This window comes from Malaclemys terrapin, chromosome 4 (genome assembly GCF_027887155.1).
Source record: "Malaclemys terrapin pileata isolate rMalTer1 chromosome 4, rMalTer1.hap1, whole genome shotgun sequence".
Classification (NCBI taxonomy): Eukaryota; Metazoa; Chordata; order Testudines; family Emydidae; genus Malaclemys; species Malaclemys terrapin.
In genome coordinates, this window is record NC_071508.1 from 40,627,741 (window position 1) to 40,650,821 (window position 23,081).

A 23,081-nucleotide genomic window follows, 5' to 3' on the forward strand; every position below is an offset into this window, starting at 1 on the left:
ACAGGGGCAAGCAGATTTTTAAAAGTCCACTCTAGCTCAAAACTATATGTAAACATTACTACACAAAAACACAGACACACTCTCTAAACTGGCCTCTGTTTATCTTGTCTTAGGGTTTTATACTGCCACCCATCACTGTAATAGCCATGTAACCACATTAGAATGGCAATAGTGAAGTCCCCAGCATATCTGATGGAATCTCAGGCTCTTCTTCCTTTTCAAGTGGTAGAAACCTCTGCTTGGGGGTAAATTTTCACCCCCCACATACATTTAAGGGTCCTTGTTAGTCTTTCAAACTAAGTAACCCTATAAACTACATAAATAAAATCTAACTTGGGCTTCTCTGCAGGAAATTTACTAGCTAATTACACCAATGTAACTCTTATTCTGGAACAAGAGAGTGTCCACATGGTGAGTTACACAAGTATAACTATGGTATAATTATACTGGTAAACAAGCCCTTAGTTTCAATGTACAGCCTAATCTCACTCCACATCTCTCACACTTTGAGTGCTGACTTCAAGATGATAAATTCAATTACATTTATCAGCTTCTAAACTCTGTTGGAGATCTATTTTTATTTTTTTAATTAAACAGAGCACCTCTTAGTGTGCTCTCTGCACCCCCCCTACCCCCCAAAACTATAAGGTACACAAAGATAAAGTGGCTAATCATATATGTAAAAATGCCATATTTACATTACTACACATCCCTAGAAAGCACAGTGTAAAACGTAAAGTGCTGTGGTTAGTCATAAAGAATTAGATCATCTGGCAGAACCCTATTTAAAAGCATTCTTGCAATACTCATTTCACTAAGTTTTTTTCATGTCACTTGCCCACATTGCTTAATACAGTATTAATGAAATCACGCCACCAATATTAGGCCTAGTCTACACTTGTAGCAGAGTGTAGGGTACATGTAGCTACACACCACAGTGAAAAACAAGCTGCATCCACACTCACTGTGCTGTACAGCTACACGCAGCAGTAAAAAGCTCTGGAAGGGGGGAAAACTTTTCCCTGGTACCCACCCCCTGCCAGAGAATTTTCCACCTGAGTCTTTCATGGCAGCAGGGAAAGGCTCTGGAAGTAGAAAACTATATTGCTAAAAATAGCAGTGTAGATGTAGGAGGCATTGCTTGGGTGAGTAAAGCACCACATAGGACACCTTCCTTAAGATTCAGGCATGTAGGGCACTCTCCTCACCTACGCTGTGCCTCACCGTCTATACCAGTATTTATACCCACGCTACCTAGGCATGCAGTGTCTGTACTCTGCACACTGCCATAAATGTAGACCTACCCTTAGAGTGCTGCAATATACCTCTGAATGTACTTTTTATAAACTTCTATTTTCACATAGTTACAGCTTCTGTAACAGTTACTTTTTTCTCTGAAGTTTCTTGTACTTCTGAACCAAAGGTGAAATGTTCTGGGAAGTTTATAACGGTTCAGTTTGGCCAATTCTGAGATCTCAAATGTATTTTTCAAAAGTCTAAGTTTTTCAGATACTCTTTTGTGATGAAATATCTCAGAAGACAACTTTTTTTTTTTTTTTTTTTTTTAAATGGAAGCTTGCTATGGATTTACCCCTTAACATAGACAAATGTCTTTGATAGGTTTGAAAAAAATTGGCCTAAAAATACTTGGGTAACACGCATTACAGAAACTGTAGACTGACTAGTTCCATCCCTCAAGCTCACAAAGGAATTACACAATCTTCAACATTTGACTGTTCTGGACCTACCTGTAAACAAACCATACCTCCCTTGAATTCCCTACTGCGTTTATTTAGATCACACATTAAATACAATTTTCATACAGACTGGGACTTTACTACAGAGAGGACCAAGCTCTAGATTAGGGGTGGCCAACCTGAGCCTGAGAAGGAGCCAGAATTTACCAATGTACATTGCCAAAGAGCCACATTAACACGTCAGCAGCCCCCCCATGAGCTCCCGCCCTCCCTGCTCCCAGCACCTCCCACTCCCTCCCTGCACCTCTGGATCAGCTGTTTTGTGGCATGCAGGAGGGGGAGTGGGAGGAACGAAGGCTCAGGAGAGGGGGCAGGAAGGGGTGGCGTGGGGGCAGGGGTTGAGCACCCCCCGGCACATTGGAAAGTTGGTGCCTGTAGCTCCAGCCCTGGAGTCAGTGCCTATACAAGAATCAGCATACTAACTTCTGAAGAGCCGCACGTGGCTCCGGAGCCACAGGGTGGCCACCCCTATTCTAGAAAGGGTGTTTTGAAACTGGCAGAACATCCAGCAAAAAAGTTGCCAGTTATGCTGGACTCTTGTTGATTGGGTGAAAGGTAGGCTTGACGGCCTTTCCATTGAGCACTCAAGCTACTAATTTCAAGTTTTGCATGCTCTTTAGGATGCATTGCCTAGAGCAGAGGTCGACAATGTTTGGCACGCGGCTCGCCAGGGTAAGCACCCTGGTGGGCCAGGCCAGTTTATTTACCTGCTGACGCGGCAGGTTCGGCCGATCGTGGCCCCCACTGGCCGCGGTTCGCCGTCCCGAGCCAATGGGGGCGGCAGGAAGCCACGGGCAGCACATCCCTTGCCCACGCTGCTTCTCGCCGCCCCCATTGGCCCAGGACAGCGAACTGCGGCCAGTAATGGGGAACTGGGGCCGCGATCGGCCGAACCTGTCGCATCAGCAGGTAAATAAACTGGCCCGGCCCACCAGGGTGCTTACCCTGGCGAGCCACGTGCCAAACATTGCCGACCCCGGCCTACAGAATATGCAAGATTTTAACTAAACTTAAAGCTGGGACATTGCCAACATAATCATAACAGACAAAACAGTCCACTTACCTGTGTAATAGTTCTAATAATCTAAGGTATTATCTATAATAATTTTTAAAAATCCAGTTTACTTTTCAGTACTTATGCTGTTTACATTTTTCAGCAGGGAAAATGAAAGTCAATCAAGTCAGCTTTATTCTTTTTATAGGCAGTGTAACTGATTGCAGTGATGAAGGAGTTTGGACATAGACTTCAAACACTGCAAAAGTGTCCATTTAAAGCAGCTTGTTTTGCTTTTTTAATTTGTGGAAAGATTTCTCATTGGTTTTAAATTCTTTGTAAAAACAAGCTTTTGCAAAACTTAAGTTTTTCCTCAAGTTTTTTTTTTTAAACTGATCAAAAATGTCTTCACAGTCCTGAAAAATAAAACCTAATATATGGTTTAAAAGATAAAATTTCAACAAAAAAGTTACGTTCGAGATTTTACATACGCTAACAAGAAAAACAAAAAACATAGTTCAAAAAAAAAAAAAAAAAAAAAACCAACCCACAAACAGGCACATATCCTGCAAATACTTATACAAATCCTTAAAAATCAGTGGACTACTCATACGTTTAACGGGACTATTACCTGTACTGCTGTACTACCAAGAGGCATCATTGTGGTAGGGATGATCTAAGGCATTGCAGTGAACACTATATAGTGGCAAGACATACGAATTATTGTTGCAGTTAGAACCATAATGGAATTTCTTTAATTTTAGGAAAGTATTACTGTAAAGCCACAAAAATTGATAAGGTGGCCCAGGCCAGTTTAAGTTTGAGTGTATGGTGTTCAAAGAATGAAATCAAATAAGCTGTGGACTCACTTCTGCAATATTCACCATATCAGAGATGTAGAGCTTAATTCAGTGTAAAAGGAAACTTTAAAATAAGCCTCAACACATCCACAACAAAGGTGATATAAAGTATACAAGTGGCATTTACTCTAATCTGCCATACTAGACATCCCTCATTAGTAACTGTATTATTTAAAGCCAACAGACAAGTTTCTCATTATAGTTTGAATTAAAATAAGATACAACCAACCACATCCATAGAACCTGTTTTGCTTTCATAGCAGTCACAATTCAAACTGTTTGGGAAATTTTATGGAAAACCAAAACCCTCTGATACATCAGTTCAACCACTGCAGGCTTACAATGGGATAAAAACCCAAAGTTTCTTTTTGCAAAGTGGAAAAACCTCAAATGACAGACACTCTTTTTATTGTATTAGAACCTCCTATGTAGCACTCAACCTTAACAAGGAATCCACTTTGTCACAAGAGGAATTTCTGAAGAGGGAAAGGGAAAAAGAGGGATTTGGGAAGCAGCACAGGATGAAGTTAGATTACACACTGCAACACCCAGAGATCAGTAGTAATTCCACTTTACACCACAAGAAAGCTGTCAAACAGTCTCAGAAAGGAAGACAATGAGGACAGAGTTAACTAATTAAGATTGGGACTAGGCTCTCAGGTCAATTTAAGGTTGGGTAGGGAGAAAAATGAACACTAAAGAACCATATCTGTTAAAAATTCCTCCTCTTACCCTCCCTGCCTTTTTAGTTTGACACAGTTGAGACTTCTGGAGAGAAGGGTTAAAGTGAAGCAGTGGAAGGATCTGGACAAAAACTCCGTCTGCCTATGTTGGATAGCCCTAATGATTGAACAAGAGACACAAACTTCATCTTCTTCAGTATCTCATTGGTCTTTCTACTGAATAAGGTCTTCACGTTAAAGGAGAAATCCCCGATTTTGGCATAAGATGCCTAGCCTTGATGCAGTAATGCCAGCAAATGCAAGCAGAGCATGATGTCAGATGCAAGTTATTGATGACACAGAGGGCATACTTAGGAACCACACCCCTCAGCAATGATGTCTTTCACTTCCTTTTCTTCTTACTTCAGGAGATAATCAAGTAAAGGGAGCATCATATACCAAAGTCTGATTTGACATTGGGGCACAACAGCCTGATAATTATCAACATAAATCTCCGACAAACAAAAAGTACACTTCTGCCCAATACATCAAAGACAACTAGCAGAGATTTAACACAGATTAAAAGATTGTAATATTATTTATTCATACATAGCAAGGAAGGATGCAAACTCTACAACTGAACTCTAGTGATCAGATCTCTTAATATCAAAGTTGCCAGCACAGTAACGAGCTTCTGTCCTCAGTTTCCACACATACCCAAGCAACTGCTCCCCAAACCCTAACCGCAGAGAAGAAATGGATTACGGGGAAGCTCCTTCAGATCGCCAGGGAAGATGCAACTTTATGCTTTTCTCCACTCTGCCTCTTCTCTAATCCTGTGCTGCCCCCTTGAGGTCGCCTCCTGCCTTCTCTGGACTATGTGAACAGACACCCCATCGAAGGATTCAAAGTCCTCATTCTTCCTGGTCACTGCAGCCAAAGGTGTCACGGTCACCCAGCCCCCTCTTTTCCTCCACATCCAACGAGGAGACGGAACACCCAGAACCACTTCCCTTGTCAATCAATTCCTCCCCGGCCGACGGAGCCGCCATGGGTCCCTTTAAATCCCCGAGAACCAGAGGATGTCAGCTGTCAGAGAGCAGCCCATCGCCCGCAACATCCCCGGGTGGGACCAGGCTCTCCTCGCTGTGGCACCCAGCCGCACTGCGCTCCCCCGGGGAAAGACACACACGCCCCCACCCCAGCGAGGGGGACACACGGCTGGCACCCCCCTCCCCACACGTCACCTCCAACATTACCCCCCACACCATCCCCTCCGGTCCTGGCTATTACACCCCCCACGGTGCCCGACTCCCCCCCGGGATCCAAGCTATGCCCCCGGCGCAGCCCCCACCGCCCCAGCTACTGCCTCCCGCGACCCCTCCCCCCAGCCCCCCCGACAGTCACCCCCACATTAGCTGCCCCGTCTGTCCCCGTGCCAGCTCACCATGACTCCCCTCCCACAGCAGCCGAGGACCCCCTGGGCTGGGGACCCCTCCCCGGAAGGGGATCGCCCCCTTGGGCACGGCCCCCCCGAACCGGGGCCCTAGGCCGCTTGGCAGCCCCCCCACCCCACTGAACACTTACCGCCTAGCTGCCCCTCCACGCTGGGGTCCCCGCCGCCGTCCCCGGCCCCGCCGCCGCTGCCCCGAGCTCCAACCAGAGGAAAATTAATCATAAAAATAATAATAATAATTCCAGGGGGAAAAATGGCGGATTAAAATCCAAGATGGCGGCAGCGAAGGCCGAACGCTGTGGGGCAGAGCCGCCTAGAGATCCATCCGCCGGGCCCCGCGACAAAGAGTCCCCTGGGCCCCCTCGCAGAGACCCTGCGGAGCGGTGGCGAGACAGTCACCGCCTCCTGCTTCTCCGCGGGGAGCCCCCGGCACTTGGCTCACACACTCAGAGCGGCCTCCGCTGCGCGCCTGGGTCCCTTCTCTTCCTCCTAGCCCCACTGTCTCCTCACACAGCCGAGAGAGGCGCCTCCTGTCCGTGTGCTCCAAGGCGGCGGAGGGACACGCCAAGCCTAGCCCTGCTAGATCGCTCCTCGCGGCGGAGGAATACGCCTCAAAATAAATCCCTTCTGTCTCTTCACGCTACTTCACAGAGCGAAGGGGCAACGCCGAACGGGTCTCTCCGTTTGCGCCTCACCTGCGGCGGAGCAACAGTACGGCGAACGACTCCCATGACCTCTCACACGGCTCTGAGCCGAGCGGAAGAATTCAGACAATCACACTGAAACAAGTTCCGGCCACACCAGAGATTTACGGAGCGGCCGCGGCGGAGCACGAAAAGAAGTCCTGGACACTAGTGGAGTCTAAAAGATCCTTCCACCGTCGATTGCCCTTTAAATACCAGGCACTGGCCGCGGCGGAAGGAAAATGAGCCCCTCGTACCCCCTACACAGGGAGTGAGAGTCGCTCGAGAGCCGGTGTTCGCACACACAGAGGAGACCTGTCCGCCTGCGGGAGCGGCCAGCGGGGTTCTGAGGGGGATGTGTCCCCCCCCCACTTCCAGTGTTCCCGCCCTGGCGACCCCTCTCCAAATACCCACCTGTGTTCTAACCTCCTCTCCAAATACCCACCTGTGTGTGTCAGTGCATGGAGGGCATGGGGGGGGGCTCATCACCTCAGTGCATGGGGGTCGGGGGGTTTCCAGGGTTTACTTTGGATAGCTGCCTCTCTGGGCTACTTGTAGCCTGAGGAGCCATTCCTCCCGTGCTGAAGGGGAGGCTCTGCTGAGGCAGGGGCTGGCTAACACAGTATGTGTCCTTTGGTGCTTGCCACTGTCCTGCTTTGGCTTCCAATCAAAATCCCCAAATCAGGGATGAGTCGTCACACCCACCAGGGGCAGCAGGTTTATATAATTTTTGGTGGTGCCTAGAATGGGTCCAAGTCCTGCCCCACCCCCACATGCCTTGTAAGTCAATATATATATTTTTAAATAATGTAAAAATGGGCTAGAAACAGTAATCATTTAACAATTTCCCTATATTACACAATGTGGGGGGGGGGTGAGGGCTCTGGCTGGGGGTGAGGGGGCTGGGGTGGGGCTCAGCTAGGGCAGAGGGTTGGGGTGTGGGGGGATGAAGGCTCTGGCTGGGGATGAGGGGTTTGGGGTATGGGAGGGGGATCAGGGCTAGGGCAGAGGGTTGGGGTGTAGATGAACTGCTTTTCCCTAATACACAGTTACCATCTTTAATGCATGTCCTAACAGTTTTCTAGGGTTAACTGCACATCATAAAACAGAACCCCACTGAAGACAGGCTACAATTATGAATCACCATTAGTTTATAAATTAATACTAGTATGTGCACTAATACACATAATTTATCAGTGAAATGTCATTTTGAGCTGTTTGCATGCCAGAATCATTTAGCTTCATACACACATGCTTGTGTATTGCACTTTAGCTTTTTTAGTGATCTTTCTTCATCAGAATAGTTATTTTTCTGTCATTTAAAAAGAGGCAAGAAAAAGAATTCCATGGGCATTTCTGAAAATTGTTCCTCCCTCCTCTAAACAGAAAATGTACTGCAATTTGGTATCCAATATAATTGAATTGAAAACCTATGTTAATTCAATAATTGTGGAAAATTTTATATTTACAGAAGTAAAGAAATTCAAAAATAAAAGTTCTCACCACATTAGCTATATTGCACTTGTGTAATATTTTAAGTTGCTCTTTGTGTTTCTTATCATAGGATCTATATACACAGCATGACTAGTTTTTAGTATCACCAGTTTTATTATTTTTTACAAGCACTTCAGGTGGCCTCTGCAGCATTTAAGCACATTAAGAAGTCAAGATAAGATAGCAAATGCATTTCCCTCAAAAAGGGAGCATATGCCACAAAACCTCTAGCCAGCAACACCTCAGCACATGTATTGAATGCTTCATGTTCTACTAGTACTATTAAAAGATGTGAAATCCAAGGATTTTTAATCAAATCTCATTGCGGAATTTTGTTTTAAATCACAGTTTGAATTATGCAAGCAAGCAAAAAAATGTGTCTAAAACTAGTAAGTGACTTGAGTAAAAAAAAATTCCTTACTAAATAGATTTTACTGAAATTTAGTAACAAGTAATTGCTTCCAAAACTGAGAATATGCAGCCAGCTGTTAGCCCAGAGGACAAACTTTTACTGTCAAGCTGTAAACCTCTGAAAATAGTGATTTTAAATCAGAAGCGATGGCACATACTTAATATCATCACAAATGGTGATACCATGATAACATTAATAACTGAATTTATACAAGGACCCATAGTGCCCAGTTTGCTTTATGAACTTGCCCCCTCCGAGTTAATTGCCATATTGGGTTTTACATATACAGGGATCACCTCAACTTTCACTGAATTCCAGCTACTTCTGGGCTGGAAGCTAACAGCCTTTGGCCTTGTCTTCACAAGTGATTTGCCTCAATTCCAGCAATGGATGGCCAGCTGTTGGTGTAGCTAAACCAGTTCAAATACAATGAACCTTGAGAACATCCCTACCATAGACCCTTGCAAGCGAGCTGGAGAAAGAATCAAGGTTAAGCTGGAAAGGATGTCAACTTCTGAAAATACACTTATCTAAAAAGAGTTTTCCCTGCAACATTCCAAAATTATTATAACTGAAAGAGATTAAAGAAAAGCAATATTTTCAGTTTGTTTACACTGTGCATTTGACAGCACTTTGTGTTAATCAACTTCACCGTTTTCCCCCTGTACAGTAGTAAATCCATTTTCCTTTTGTATGGGTATTTCACACAGCAACATGGATAAGAAATATCCATTTCTTAATTTTAAAATAGGAAAGTTTGATGGTAAAAACCACAAAAATTGGCATGGTGGTTCAGGAGCAAGTTTAGTATAGTAAGCTACTTTCAACTCGCTTTAAAACTGACTAGACTTCAATATGACGAAATGGGTATTCACCCACGAAAGCTTATGCTCCAATACTTCTGTTAGTCTATAAGGTGCCACAGGACTCTTTGTCGCAATATGACTGTGTCTCTTTAAGGCTGACTGGCTGATTTACATACATTTATGACAACCATCATGCACACAAAGCCCAGCTCCCTGGAAGTGCAAGCTCAGAAATGTAGTGAAAAATTTCTATTGTACAGGCCTCAAATAATTTTCAATATTAAATTTTGTTACTTTCCAGCCAAGTATTTTCTAACTTGGTAATAGGCATAATGCTCAGTAAGATAGGGAAAGTTTCAAATCTGAAAATGTTGCTGGTTTTGGAGTTAACTATCAGGGAAGAGGAAGGTGAAGATGGAATCATTTATTCTTTTAAACAGACAGAAAAGATTACTTTATTCACACACTTGTTCAAAATAGCTATGACAATTTGCCACCTTAATTAGAAAATTTGCTCTGAAGCTATAGGATTGAAAGGTTTAGGACCCTTACCACTGAGTTGATAGGATGATAGGAATTTCAATGGACAGTGACAAGATAAAAATAATTTAAGTGACTTTAATTCTTTAGCAGTGTGGTTAACAGATTAATTTTTTTCAGTTTAATTGAATTTAATAGTAGCCACTTGTGCTGTTTGTTGACTTTTTACACTTTTCTCACCTTGGGCGGTGGAACTTGTGTGAGATGGAAAAAATAAAAATGAAAAAACAATAAAATATTGTGTTTAAATGTTTTGTTTTTGTTGTTTTGGCTAAACAATTTTCATTAAGAAATCACACTTAAATATTTCTAATCATGTTAGTTTTTGTAAAACCATTTCTTTTTAACAAAACCTGCTTTTGAGGCCCGAACTGAGGTCCCAATCCTTACATACTATACAGTCAGAACCTTGCCTCTCTAAGGAGTTCCACTGAAATCACTCAGGCTTTGTGCAGGTTAAAGGGTGTGTCCACTCAGCCCCAGTTTCAGGATCAGGGCCTAAGTTCACAGCCTGCCTCTGAAGAAAAGCTTTCTACTAATATCAAGCCAAAAACTTGCTCACCTTAGCCTCTAAGGATAGAACAAGAAGCAATGGGCTTAAACTGCAGCAAGGGAGGTCTAGGTTGGACATTAGGAAAAAGTTCCTAACTGTCAGGGTGGTTAAACACTGGAATAAATTGCCTAGGGAGGTTGTGGAATCTCCATCTCTGGAGATATTTAAGAGTAGGTTAGATAAATGTCTATCAGGGATGGTCTAGACAGTATTTGGTCCTGCCATGCGGGCAGGGGACTGGACTCGATGACCTCTCGAGGTCCCTTCCAGTCCTAGAATCTATGAATCTATAAATTTAGCTTTAGTGGAAATGAATACATTTCCAGCTAAATTAATGGTGTGTCCTCTTACACCAGGACTGAATTTGACCAGCTTGGTTTATTTACAAATCTAACCTTAAATATTGTGGTAATGGTAATTTCAAGAGCTATGAACATGCAACAATAATTGACAATCCCATTTCCCATTGACAATTTAATGAGGCCATATAGGTGTGGCAGGTAGGTATGGCAATTTCCTGCAGTGTCCTGGACAAACTTTATTCAATTAAGTTAAACCTTATCAAATTAAGTTTAATAGCTTTGGAGTCTGTTGTATTAAGTGACTGGTTTATGTATCTTTGTGGGTCAGGGATTGTATGTATTTCCATAAGACGGGGTAGCTACAGTTGCACCAGTGAACAGTGGCAGTTGTTTAGGCAAATTCATTCAGGTTGTAACACCTCCAAAGAAGCAGCACTACCTGCAGAGGCTCACATATACTGATCCAGATTGGATTTTTTACAGACTAGCAGACAAAGAAAGTACTTTTGGTTAAATAGCCTGAGTTTAAACTGACTCTCGGCCTGCTTTCTGATTCAGCAAACAGACAGCACCTCTGGTCCAAGGGGGACCCCAATCCTTAGGGAAGGATTGGAAGGACTTTGGCCTGCTGAGGCCTATAAGACTGGGGGTACTGAGCGGTGGAAGCTCCCTAGAAGATGGAGGGACCACCAGTGCCACAACCATGGCCTCGCTTCTCATGCTGCCCGTTCCCCCAAGCCTCCAACCTTGTGCCACCCCCCTGCCCCTTCTTCAAAGGTCCTGCCCCCACGCTGTCCCTTCCCCCCAGATCCTGCCTCTGCTTGCTCCTCTCCGCACCCTCCTGACTTCATTGCTCACCCCTATGCAGGGGTGAAAGTAACTCAGGACACTTATCGGGCCGGGGCCAGCTCCGGCCCCCAGAAGGGGTGGGGCCGCGGGCGGAAGGGGCGGGGCTGGGGATGGTCAGCATCCCCCAGCCAGCCAGTCCTTCCAGGCCACCTGGCCCGCACCACCCGGGGCTCCCATGGTGATTTAAAGGGCCTGGGGCTCCGGCCGCCCCTTTTTAAATCGCCGGCCCCGGGGCAGCTGCTCCCTTTGCCCACCCCCTTGCCCATCGGTGGCGGGGGGGCAGCAAAAGGGGCAGGGACATTAAAGCGCTGCAGGGTCCTTTGCCACAGCAGTGCTTTAATGTTGCTGCGCCCCCGCCCCCACGTCATTAAAGGATCCTCAAAGCGCTGCCACAGCAAAAGACCATCCTTAAAGTGCTGCCGCAGCAGCACTTTAACACTGCTGCTCCTTTTGCCTCCCCTGTCAGCGGCCCTGCCGGTACGGCCCTACCAGCAGGGCCGCGGGCTTTGTACAGGCTGGTGCGGGTTCTTACCGGTACGCTGTACCGGGTCACTTTCACTCCTGCCTTTACGGCTGGTAAAAAGTGAAAATCACTTTTAAAATTGATGGGGCCATGGCCCCTCCTCCTGCCCCACTTCTGTTGCTTGTTCTGAAGTTGTGATGAACATGTGACCACAGGATAAACCCTTGTGTGGGGTTCGAAGGATTAATCACCAGCCAGCACCCTAGTTGGAATGAGGGGATGATCTCTGGTAAGCTTATTACTAGGGCTGTCAATTAATCGTAGTTAACTCACACGATTAACTCAAAACATTAATCGTGATTTAAAAAATTAATCGTGATTAATCGCTGTTTTACTCGCACTGTTAAACAATAGAATACCAATTGAAATTTATTAAATATTTTTGGATGTTTTTCTACATTTTCAAATATATGATTTCAATTACAACACAGAATACGAAGTGTACAGTGCTCACTTTATATTATTATTTTTGATTACACATATTTGCACTGCAAAAATGATAAACAAAAGAAATAGTATGAATGTGCTTAACATTACAGTGTGAGTAGCCCCACTGAAGTCAATATAACTCGCTCTACTGAAGTCACATAAGTCATTTTTCACTGATATTTGCATACAGAAAAGTTAAAATGAATAAAATTGAGGTCACGTTATTGAACTGTAATTAATTTATCAAAAACTGCACATATTCTAAGTAACAGATGGTCAATAGTAGATGATAGATGGCCTCCTCTATGTAAATAAATGGCTGTAATTCACTTGAGGGGTTCTGCTGATGTCATAAGCTGCCAGAGTGCAGCTTGAGTGATTTATTAACAGCTGCAGAAATAGAATCTTAGAGTGAATCACATCCTTGTATTCACGTAGAGTCTACACAGATTGTTATTTATAAAATACAGAGATTTATTTTTCTTCATTATTACAGGGTTCTTTTATATGAATTTAGTCCTGGTGGACCTTCAAGGCTTCAAGCATGAGTTGGGTCCTATGTTAATGAAGGGAAGCATCCAATTGTCATTCCACTCCTGTTTGTCCCACTGAGGGAAGGGAACTGGCGGATCTGTGCTAAGCATGAGTTCCCTCATCTTTCTGTGGTCTTCGTCTTCTAGGCTGGCCTCATCTCCTGCACCAAATGGCAAGTCAATGCAGGAATGTGAGGTTGCAAGAAATGATTACTTGCCCTGTTTGTGCTTAATGCTGACTTTTCTTCTCCTTGTTCAGTAATCAACACAACAGCCTAACTGAAACTCTGCCCACCCCGAACTTCTCTATTCTATGCTGCTGCAAAGACTTTTAAGACTAAATGTGCTACTAAAAGGAGCAATTTTGTGTTTATGGATCCACTCATTTAAAAAAAATACAACATACTGTATTACTGGCTTAATGACATTGGGCCAAATTCTGCTGTGCAGCCTCTTTAGCTTTTGATAGATTTACACCATTGTAACTGGAAGAAGAATTTGACCGATCTATTGCAGATCTCTATATCTAAAAGAAAAGTACTTTCAGCTGTGCCAATGAGTTTTCTCCAACTAGATGAATGAAAATATAGTGCTCAAGTTCACACAACAGAACAAAATCGTGCTTTCTAATTCTGCAAGCTAAAAAGTTACTGAAAACCTGATAAGGGACACAGGGACATTTTGTTAGATTTCAAAGTTCTGCTTTACCCCCAGTACAGTTGTAGCAAATAGACAGCTCAAGGTATTATTTGTCCATATAGAGCACATATCAACCCTCTCAAATGTGGGAATAACAGTGCCTTTTCCCCCAAAGTTGTCTGATAAGCAAGGGTTAAGCTGCCTACTTCATATTCCTATCAGTAGCCTTTCCTACACTAATCTTCTTTCTTTTCAATGCCTGCTTGCAGCATCACAGCAATGATGTCTTCTCAGTTAGCACCTTCTGTTTTATCAGATAGCGATGGAATTATTTAGCCTTCTCTCTCTCCCACTAGTATTAAATGTGCCTTCAGCCTTCCTCAGAAGCATGTCATTTTTCCAGGTGTGAGAACTGTTTCTAATTCACGGGATGCTCATTCCCATTACTCTACATTAGAACTTATAGTTAGCCAACAACCAGTGTTGGATCCATCTGTGAATCCTATACATCCTGTACACTACACTTGCACATCTCAAAGAAAGTAAATTCCATGAGAAGGGCATTAAGGGAGCTTGTTGTACATGCACATCTTTTGGACCTCTCAGACCCCCAGCTTTGGTCCATTGTATCCAGAGTCTGTTCTACACAGGTATGGTGCAGCGAGAAGACTGTAATTGTAGGGTGGGTGCGTGGGTGTACTTTTAAATGCACATTGTTGGGGTGGCATATCAGGTTTTTTTTTCCTTTACAAAAGGGAGATTATTAAAGTAATGGAGGGGTTTTGGCCAAAAAATTAAGTCTGGTACTTCCCTGGAGTATGAGCATGAGGTATAGTGGAGTTTACTGAGTTTCTGGAGGAAGTTTGTCAGTCACCAGCTGGTAGTGACTTTTGAGGAATGCAAGAGGACAATGCTTTAGGGAAAGGGCTGGAAAATAAACTCATTCCCTCTTTTCTCCCCTATCAGCTTGGCTGAAGAGATGAGCTAGCTGAAGTTTTATTATAAAAGGCAGGGGTTGAAACAAAGTTTGGGCTAGGTATCATATTGACACCCGGAAAGAGGGAGAAAGGGCTCGGACCCAACATTTAAGCAATTGATCTTCTTTCTTGCTATCAGGTCGGAGGCTGATCTCTGCTGGATGCAGTTCTGACAGCAGATTAAAGAGAGTACTCTTTAAAAGCCAGCCAATTTTTAGCTAGTTGGATGCTGTACCAGTTATCGCTTCCGTAGTCAGAACACTTGTATTTTATTTGAAATCGTAATAAGCACTCCAAACCTGGGGTTTTGTCAATGATCTTATGTCTTCTACTGGTGCAACGTGTCTCCTTTGCTGCTACGCACTGAATTCTCACCTTTCCAGTTCGGCAGATAAGGAGGGTCATCTCATCTTAATGGGAAAATGGTCCTTTTTTTGGAACATTTGCCCAGCTTTGGAAGTTCATAAAATGTCAGGACAACTGCATTGTGTGTTGGGGTAAATTTGCTGTACATTTTTCCTTTTCTTCTCCAAAGTGACTAGTGGTTTTGGGTGCCCAACTTGAGGTGTCTTACAGGGATCTAATTTTCAGAGAGCAGTTGTTCTACACTTCCTGAAACATCAAGCACCTTTAAGTCATCGTAAGTTGGGCATCCAAAAATGGAGGCACCAAAGTAACTAGTCACTTTGGAAAATTTTGGCCTCAGTGTCTAGGATTACCAGATAGCAAGTGTGAAAAATTGGGACACTTTTTTTTGGCAGGGGGTGGTGGGGGGCGGAGGAGGAGAAGGGATGGTGGTGGTTTATAGTCTTATAGTCTTATAGTATAAGACAAAGCCCCTAATATCAAGACAGTCCCAATAATATTGGGACATCTGGTCACCCTATTAGTGTCCAACTAAGTGTTCATTTATTTGTCTTTTATCCCAGTATAGTGGGGTTCTGCCAGCATATCTGGGGCAGAGAGTTCCAGATGTCAATTACTCTCTGCGCAGAAAGAAACAGATCATCTATGAACATTTGCTCTTAAGCTTTACATAAGCTTACATCTCCCATGTCCCATTGGTATGGAAGTGTAGCTTTGATAGCACTCTGTGAATAAATATAGTAGAAAGAATCATTGGACTCCAGAAAGTCACATAATAAATCTGCTGCAGTTGTTATTACTTCAGGAGTTGTAGTAATTGACCTGCTTCTTCATAACCATAAATTACATAGAAATACATTCTGTCTTGCTTCTTGCAATCTGAAGGTTTTTTTGCAGGTCCAGTGTAACATGAGATCAGGTCTGCTTAGGACGTGCAACAGAAGCATGCCACTAGAAATGCCATTGCCTTTCTTTCATTTATGTTTTGTTCAGAACTTGAATTTGGAAAATGTTTGTCTGTGTGCTGTCACTAATGCATCTGGAGATACTTGGTTTTAGTCTGTCCTGACTTTTGAACTAACTTTGCATTATCCATCTACGCTGGATGGAATTTAACATCTTGAATCTGTTTCACTGTGTTTTGGCCATGTACATTTTTTCCTACCTGTGAATGAGAAATTGCCAGTGCATCTGGATAGGCTTTAGCCTGGCAACAAGTTTTCTTTGGCTTCTGCTGCGGAGTTCGCTTTTGCTGTCTTTATGGGCTCCATACGTCTGACTGTGTTCTTTCTGCAATTATGCAAAATGGCAGGTGTAAGAAGTGACTGCACAGTCGGTACTGGGTTCTGCATATCTGATGTTGTTGGTTACAGAGAATGAGACTAAATGGACTTTCTGAGAGCTGGGAAATAACTTGTTGCCGTAGTCCAGTGGTCCCCATGGCGCCCACTGAGGCATTTATGTGCGCCCACCTACTGACAAGGAAGCGCTTCCGCCAGACAACCTGCCACTGAGGAGCATGGCCGCCAGACAACCAGACGCCGAAATGCCACCGAGAAGCGGCAACGCCAAGAAGCGTCACCGCGAAATGCCACTGCTTCTCGGCGGCATTTCGGCGGTGGCACTTCTTGATGACGCTGGTTCTCGGCAGCATTTCGGCGGCGACGCTTCTCGATGACTCCACATCTCGGTGGCATTTCGGCGGCTGGTTGTCCGGCACCCGCCACACTCTTCTGGGAACATGAATATGTATTGCAACAGAAAGGTTGGGGACCACTGCCGTAGTCTAACTGTTTCCCTGGATTTGATAGACAGGAGGTATATTTCCTTTGAAAACAAGAGGAGATGATGCCTGTATTCTCTACCAATAGGTTTAACAACTTGCTAACGGCTGTACCAGATCATAGTGTGTAAGATCATAGTCCAGCGTATATCAGAGGCAGTTGATAGCCTTCTCAGAAAAGGGGAAGCTATTTTTTGGAAAGGGTGTGGATGCACAGACCAGATTCACTCTACAAAACATAATAGAACAGTGCTTAGAATCATAGGCGCCGACTCCATGGGTGCTCCGGGGCTGGAGCACCCATGGGGAAAAATTAGTGGGTGCTCTGCACCCACCGGCAGCCAAGCTCCCCCCCACCGCACCCCACCTCCTCTTCCGCCACCTCCTTCCCTGAGTGCGCCGCGTCCCCGCTCCTCTGCCTGCCTCCCAGCGCTTGCTGCCGCTAAATAGCTGTTTGGCAGCATGCTTGGAGGGAGGGAGAGGAGCGGGAACGAGGCGGCGAAGGAGGGGCCAGGGCGGGGATTTGGGGAAGGAGTCAGAATGGGGCAGGGAGGGGGCGGAGTTGGGGTGGGGACATTGGGGAAGGGGTTGGAATGGGGGCAGGGCAGGGGCAGGAGGGGGCAGGGCAGGGGCAGGAGGGGGCAGGGCAGGGGTGGAGTCGGGGCAGGGGCCGGGAGCAGACGGTGGTCAAGCATCCACCATCAGGAGCAGAAGTCGGCACCTATGCTTAGAGTGGCAATGCAAACTTTACATAAATTTCATAGACTTTGAGAAGGCTTTTGATAGCATTCAGAGGACCAGCCTATGGCACATTCTGTGGGCATATGGAATTCCTTTCCGTATAATCAATGTCATCAAAAGCTTTTATTTCAACTTTACATGCAGTGTTGATCACAGTGAGCTCAGTTTTTGAAGTCAAAACAGGAGTATGTCAGGGGTGTGTCATCCTCTGCCATCCTCTTCAACATTGCCATCGACTGGGTAATGCGGCATACAACAGAAGACATCCCAAGAGACATTACATGGACACTCTTCTATCCCTTGAAGACCTAGACTTTGCAGATGATGTCGGTCTCCTATCATACCCAACACCATATACAAGAAAAAACAACTTGACTCAACGCATTCAGCCAGCAAATTGGACTGAAAATCAATCGCAATAAGACAGACATCATGACCTTTAATATTGTCTCACCATCACCAGTACGGATAGAGGATTATGTTCTCACCATTGTAGAAACATTCACATACTTGGGCAGCACCATCAGCCAGGACGGTGGCACAAGCCAGGACATCTGGAACAAAATCAATAAAGCCAGGAACACTTTCAGGAGCTTAAATACAGTTTGGAAATCATCAAAATACAACACCAAAACCAAATCCCCACTTCATCACATCTCTTCCCCCTTTGAGACCGAACTGAGCGGGGTCACTTTAGCCAGTTGCCTGAGGCCCCTCTCTCCAGGACAAAGCATCAGCTATAACATTTCCACTCCCCGTAACGTGGACTACCTTCATCTCATACTCCTGGAGGGACAGTTCACATCAGGAGCTTGACATTGGACCCTTGGTCAGTGCACACAATATAGTGGTGCCCAAATAGATCCAGCTGCAGCCTTTTAAGAGCCCACCCCAGGGCCAGGCATTCCTTCTCTACGGCCGCATAACTCTGCTCTTGGGGCAGCAGCTTCCTAGTCAGGTACATGTTGGGGTGTTTCTCCCCCTTTGCATCAGTGTGCATCGGCACCACGCCCAGCCCTGTGTCTGAGGCATCAGTGAACACCATAAAGGGTTTGTCAAAGTCTGGGTTTCCCAGCACCGGGCCCTTGACCAGATCCTCCTTCAGCGTGCAGAGAGCCCTCTAGTACTGCCCGGTCCAGACCAGCTTGTCTGGCTTACCCTTCTTCCATAGCTCAGTGATGGGAGCTGACACAGAGCTAAAGCGGGGCATAAACCTCCGGTAGTACCCTGCCATCCCAATAAAGGCCTGGGCCTGTTTCTTAGTCTGGGGAGCAGGCCAGTCTCTGATCGTCTCCACCTTGGCCGGCTCTGGCTTCAGGCAGCTGCTCCCCACCTTGTGGCCCAGGTACAACACCTCTGCCATCCCCACCTTGCACTCTCCAGCTTTTACAGTCAGCCCTGCATCCTGGAGGTGACCCAGACCCCTCTTCACCTGAAACACATGGTCCTCCCACGTCTGGCTAACAACACAAATATCATCAATGTCTGCTAGGGTGAATTTCTCCATCCCCCTCCTGTAACTGATCCACCTGGCGCTGGCAGGTGATTGGCACCTCCTTGAGGCCGAAAGGTCGGACAAGGGATTTGTACAGCCCCAAAGTGGTGACAAAAGCAGGTTTCAACCTGGCATCTGGATCCAAAGGCACCTGCCAGTAGCATTTGGTGAGATCCAAAGTGGACAGGGGGCTGCAGACGGGAGTTTGAGAGGGAGTTTGACAGAGGGAGGCCTACGATGGTTAGGAAGACTCGCAACACCTATGCCAGCACTGCTACTGTCTCCTCCACCTGCGCCTGTAACCAGACAGAGCGCCTGAGCATGGATGCTGCTACCCAGATCCTGGTGTGGTTTTGCAGGGACTGTGACTTGCAATTCCCACTTACTGATATCCAGGCTGGGGGGACCATCCAATGTGAAAGGTGCCTGCTGGTGGAATCTCTCAGGCAGCAGGTGGGAGAGCTACAGGAGGAGGTGGCTAGGTTGAGGAGCATCTGAATCCATGAGCAATTCCTGGACAGTCTCCATGTGGAGACAGCTGAGGTAGCTGTCCCAGTACACAGGACTGCTGACACACCACTGGTGGAGGAGGAGATGACTCAGGGTGGACACTGGCAGCTGGTTACTTCTGGCAGCAGACAGTACTCCACCCCTGCTCCAAACCCTCCCGCCGTGAAGATTATCCCCATAAATACCAAGTACTCACTGGCAATATTAGTAGCCCACTGCCCAGACATTCTTCTAAACTAAGAGTCATGCTCTCCCAGACAGATGTATGGGAGGTGTAGGAGATTTAAAAGGATTGCCCTGGTGATGGATTGTGATAGGCAAGGTATGTTTGGCATGACTGCCTACTTTCATATTCAGTGCCACTGGAGACAAGAATGGGGTAACAAGGATAGCCATGATGATAAGCAGATCCAGTGGGGTGGATAAAGTATGTCACTAAACATACTTTTTACCCTCAGGGCAGAAGCCTCTTGGCTACAGCAGCTGAAGTGGTAGGTATCCTTTGAAGAAAGAGACAGTGCTCACTTGCATCCACTCCTCCCTGCCTCCTATACATATAAAGGCCATAAAATACATGGCAGCAGGGGAAACTTGCCTTAGAATTTTTGGTCATTGATGAGAAGCATCATTTTCCATTAAGAGTACTTTGGTTCTTCATGGCAGATCCCTTATATGTGAGGATACAGAAAGGAAGACAAATGGGAATTCATTCTACTTGTGGCAGGTCCATTGCACCTTCCTTTTGGGGGATTGTCTAATATGAACAATGTAAGTTCATCCTGACAGGTTATGAGAGTCACAGCTTCCCCTATCTAAACACACTTCTTTGCCACCAATGATGGATTTCCCCCAACTATCTCTGGAATTACCAGGAACTTTGTGGTGTTCTTCACATTAAAGCAACAAAACATCTGTGCCTAACCTGGCAAAAATGGAGGAAAAGTCATCCTCTCTTTCTAATTCTATCCCCCTCCTGGTTACAAGTGTTATTCTTTGGATTAAAGCAAAGAGAACTTGTATTTAACCACTACTATTAAGATTATATAACTCTAAAACAATAGAAACCAGAACTTGCTCTCCATAGCAGCCAGCAGTTTACTGTCTGACCCTGGAGGCCCAGACCCCACCTTACAGTATGGAAGCTCTGAAAATTCACTCCACATCCTTGAACAACAGCTGCTTCATGTAAGCTTCTAATACAGATATACTCTTCCTCCCTGCCTTCCCTTGTTTCAGAGAAGCAAATACTGCTATATTGTCACATAAAGCACCTCTTCACAGTATGGTCAGTCTGCAGTTTAAGAAACTTTGCAAATATGGAGGTACACCTATCTCATAGAACTGGAAGGGACCCAAAAAGGTCCTTGAGTCCAGCCCCCTTGCCTTCACTAGCAGGACCAAGTACTGATTTTGCCCTAGATCCCTAAGTGGCCCCCTCAACGACTGAGCTCACAACTCTGGGTTTAACAGACCAATGCTCAGACCCCTGAGCTATCCCTTCCCTGATAAATAAGCATACCAAATATGTTCAGATGTCTTTTTGTAAATAGGGCCAAAAGTCACATCAAGTGGCATTTTGAGCTGCAGATGCAGCTTAACATTAAGCACCAAGTTTTACTGTAGGAAAGTTTAGAGAATGGGAAGAAGAATTTTCTAAACCACAGTTCCTCAATAGTAGGATCACTAATCTAAATCTTCCTGTTAAAGAACGAGACATAAGACATGGAGCGTTTAGCTGGTTATTTACTCTCATTCCAGTCACCCTGTTGTCAGAATGGTCTCTTGCTATCCTGTACTTCATTTGGTTGATAATTCCTGAACTCCCTGCTTTTGAACTAAAACCTGGTATGTGCATTTCAGACAGTACTTTCTACATTTCCATAGAAACATGGAATGCCTTTCACTGAAGCATTTACTCCCCCACTCCTTCCTTCTGGGGACGAAATTTTAGCTGACAGCTTGTCAGGCACATTTTTATAACCCAAGGTCTAAAGGAAATCTCTTCATAAACCAGATCAGCTCTTACAGTCCAAATGGGCTTTCTTGATTGGGCTATGACTGGCCAAGAGACACTCCATTTATTGCCTAAACTAGACAAAACAAACAAGGAAGTGTCACTTTGTTGCATTATTCCCCCATAAGATTGTTTCTTGCTGGCAGAAGTATTCATCTGGTGGTGGTTTTCAACCTTTTTCATTTGCAGATCCCTACAAATTTTCTAATGGAAGAGTGGACCTGTTTGGAAATCTTAGACATAGTGGGTCCGCAGACCACAGGTTGAATATCACTGATCTGGATGAAGTATAAGTAACACTAGAGGGGGTTAGAAGAGGTGACCCTATTTGTAGTATGCTGGTCAACAACAGGAATCCAAATACCACCCTATTCTACGTAACTTGCTCTAATGTTTGAGGACTTCCTAGCTTCTACTCTTTCTATATTGCTCAACTGCCATTCCTAAAGCACACGGAAACACTTGCTTGTTCTTGACATTCCATCCCATTACAAAAGGCAGTGTGGCCCAGTTGGTCTGGACCCAGGCGCTCCAGTTCTGATCCCAGGTCTGACAGACTACCTCTTACAAGCCTTGGGGAAATCAACCTTTCTGAGTCTCTATTTCTCCATCTGTAAGATGGCAAAGATATTACTCAGTTACCTCCTCGGTGTGTTGCAAAGATTGATTAGTGCTTGTAAAGTGCTCTGAAGGTTTTAAGTGGTAGATAAATGCTACATTAACGAGCAGCATTATTACCCTTGCACCAAAGATAATATGAGTCACTTTGGTCTTTTCTGAAGAAGTCTGGCTTGCTCACCAAGCAAGCGCTCACTTTCTCTCTGCTCTAGAAGGCTGGATGGACTCAGAATAGAAAGGTCAAGATGCATTAATACAAAGAAGTGCAGAAAAATTAATGTGTCCTACAAAACCCTATAAGATAGTCAAATGTCAACTGGAAAATCCTAATATATGCCCTCAGGATCCTTCTGTTCCAGTACCTAGCTTGCTGAGCCTCCTACTTTAATGGAAGGAAATGGTGAAATCGTGTAGAAGGTTAATACATAATTAATCTGGAGCCAAGACACTGCTCTACTCACTTATATATATCCCCCACCTCCATTCCCCAATACTTTGAAATTTATTCAGCCACCTCTGTTTTACCAGAGCTCAGTCAAATGCAATAAGCTGTCTGTAACAGGGTGACTTTCCTGTGAGCTGGAGAGCCTGTGGCTACGCCAACCCTGATTCCAGGAGGAGCCACACCTGAATTAAATCAAGTGATTCCCAAGGTAAAAGGCAGTAGGAAGTTGAAGGAATGGGGTTTCCAAGCTTAGGCATTGTGAATTGCATGTGGTGCCTTCATCACACAGCAGCGTTGTGTACTACAGATAGCTACAGGTCAAATGCCTATTATTTTAAGAATTATGCTTTTAGACTTAAACTTTTGGGCTAACATCATTGGGAACAGTGACGATGGAAACATTAAGCCAATATATGAGGAATGCTGGAACTTAAGTGATGGATGTGAAGGACAAAAACTCAAAATGTCTCATGTAAGTAGGATTCAAGTGTGGACAAAGGATCATGAAAAGAGAGATTTTAACCTCTTTTAGTCTATAGTTTTGGGAAAATGCATTATAATTGGAAAATTATACAATTCCATATCTACATCAGGAAGTATAATGAAATGAAAAAAGAGGAAAAGGTGTGTTGAATGTGCA

The 23,081-nt window shown here is 44.8% G+C and overlaps 1 protein-coding gene across 2 annotated transcripts in view; it reads right to left on the minus strand.

Annotated features, from left to right (window-relative positions):
* KMT5B (lysine methyltransferase 5B) overlaps positions 1–6,495 on the minus strand; it is a 49,328-nt gene extending 42,833 nt beyond the window's left edge. The window contains exon 1 of one of the 2 annotated variants that reach the window (XM_054026562.1): positions 5,861–6,495. The gene's annotated coding sequence lies outside the window, so the exon portion shown is untranslated. The remainder of the gene's footprint in view (positions 1–5,860) is intronic. The other variant, XM_054026563.1, reaches the window with a different exon arrangement.
* Positions 6,496–23,081: the final 16,586 nt, after the last annotated feature.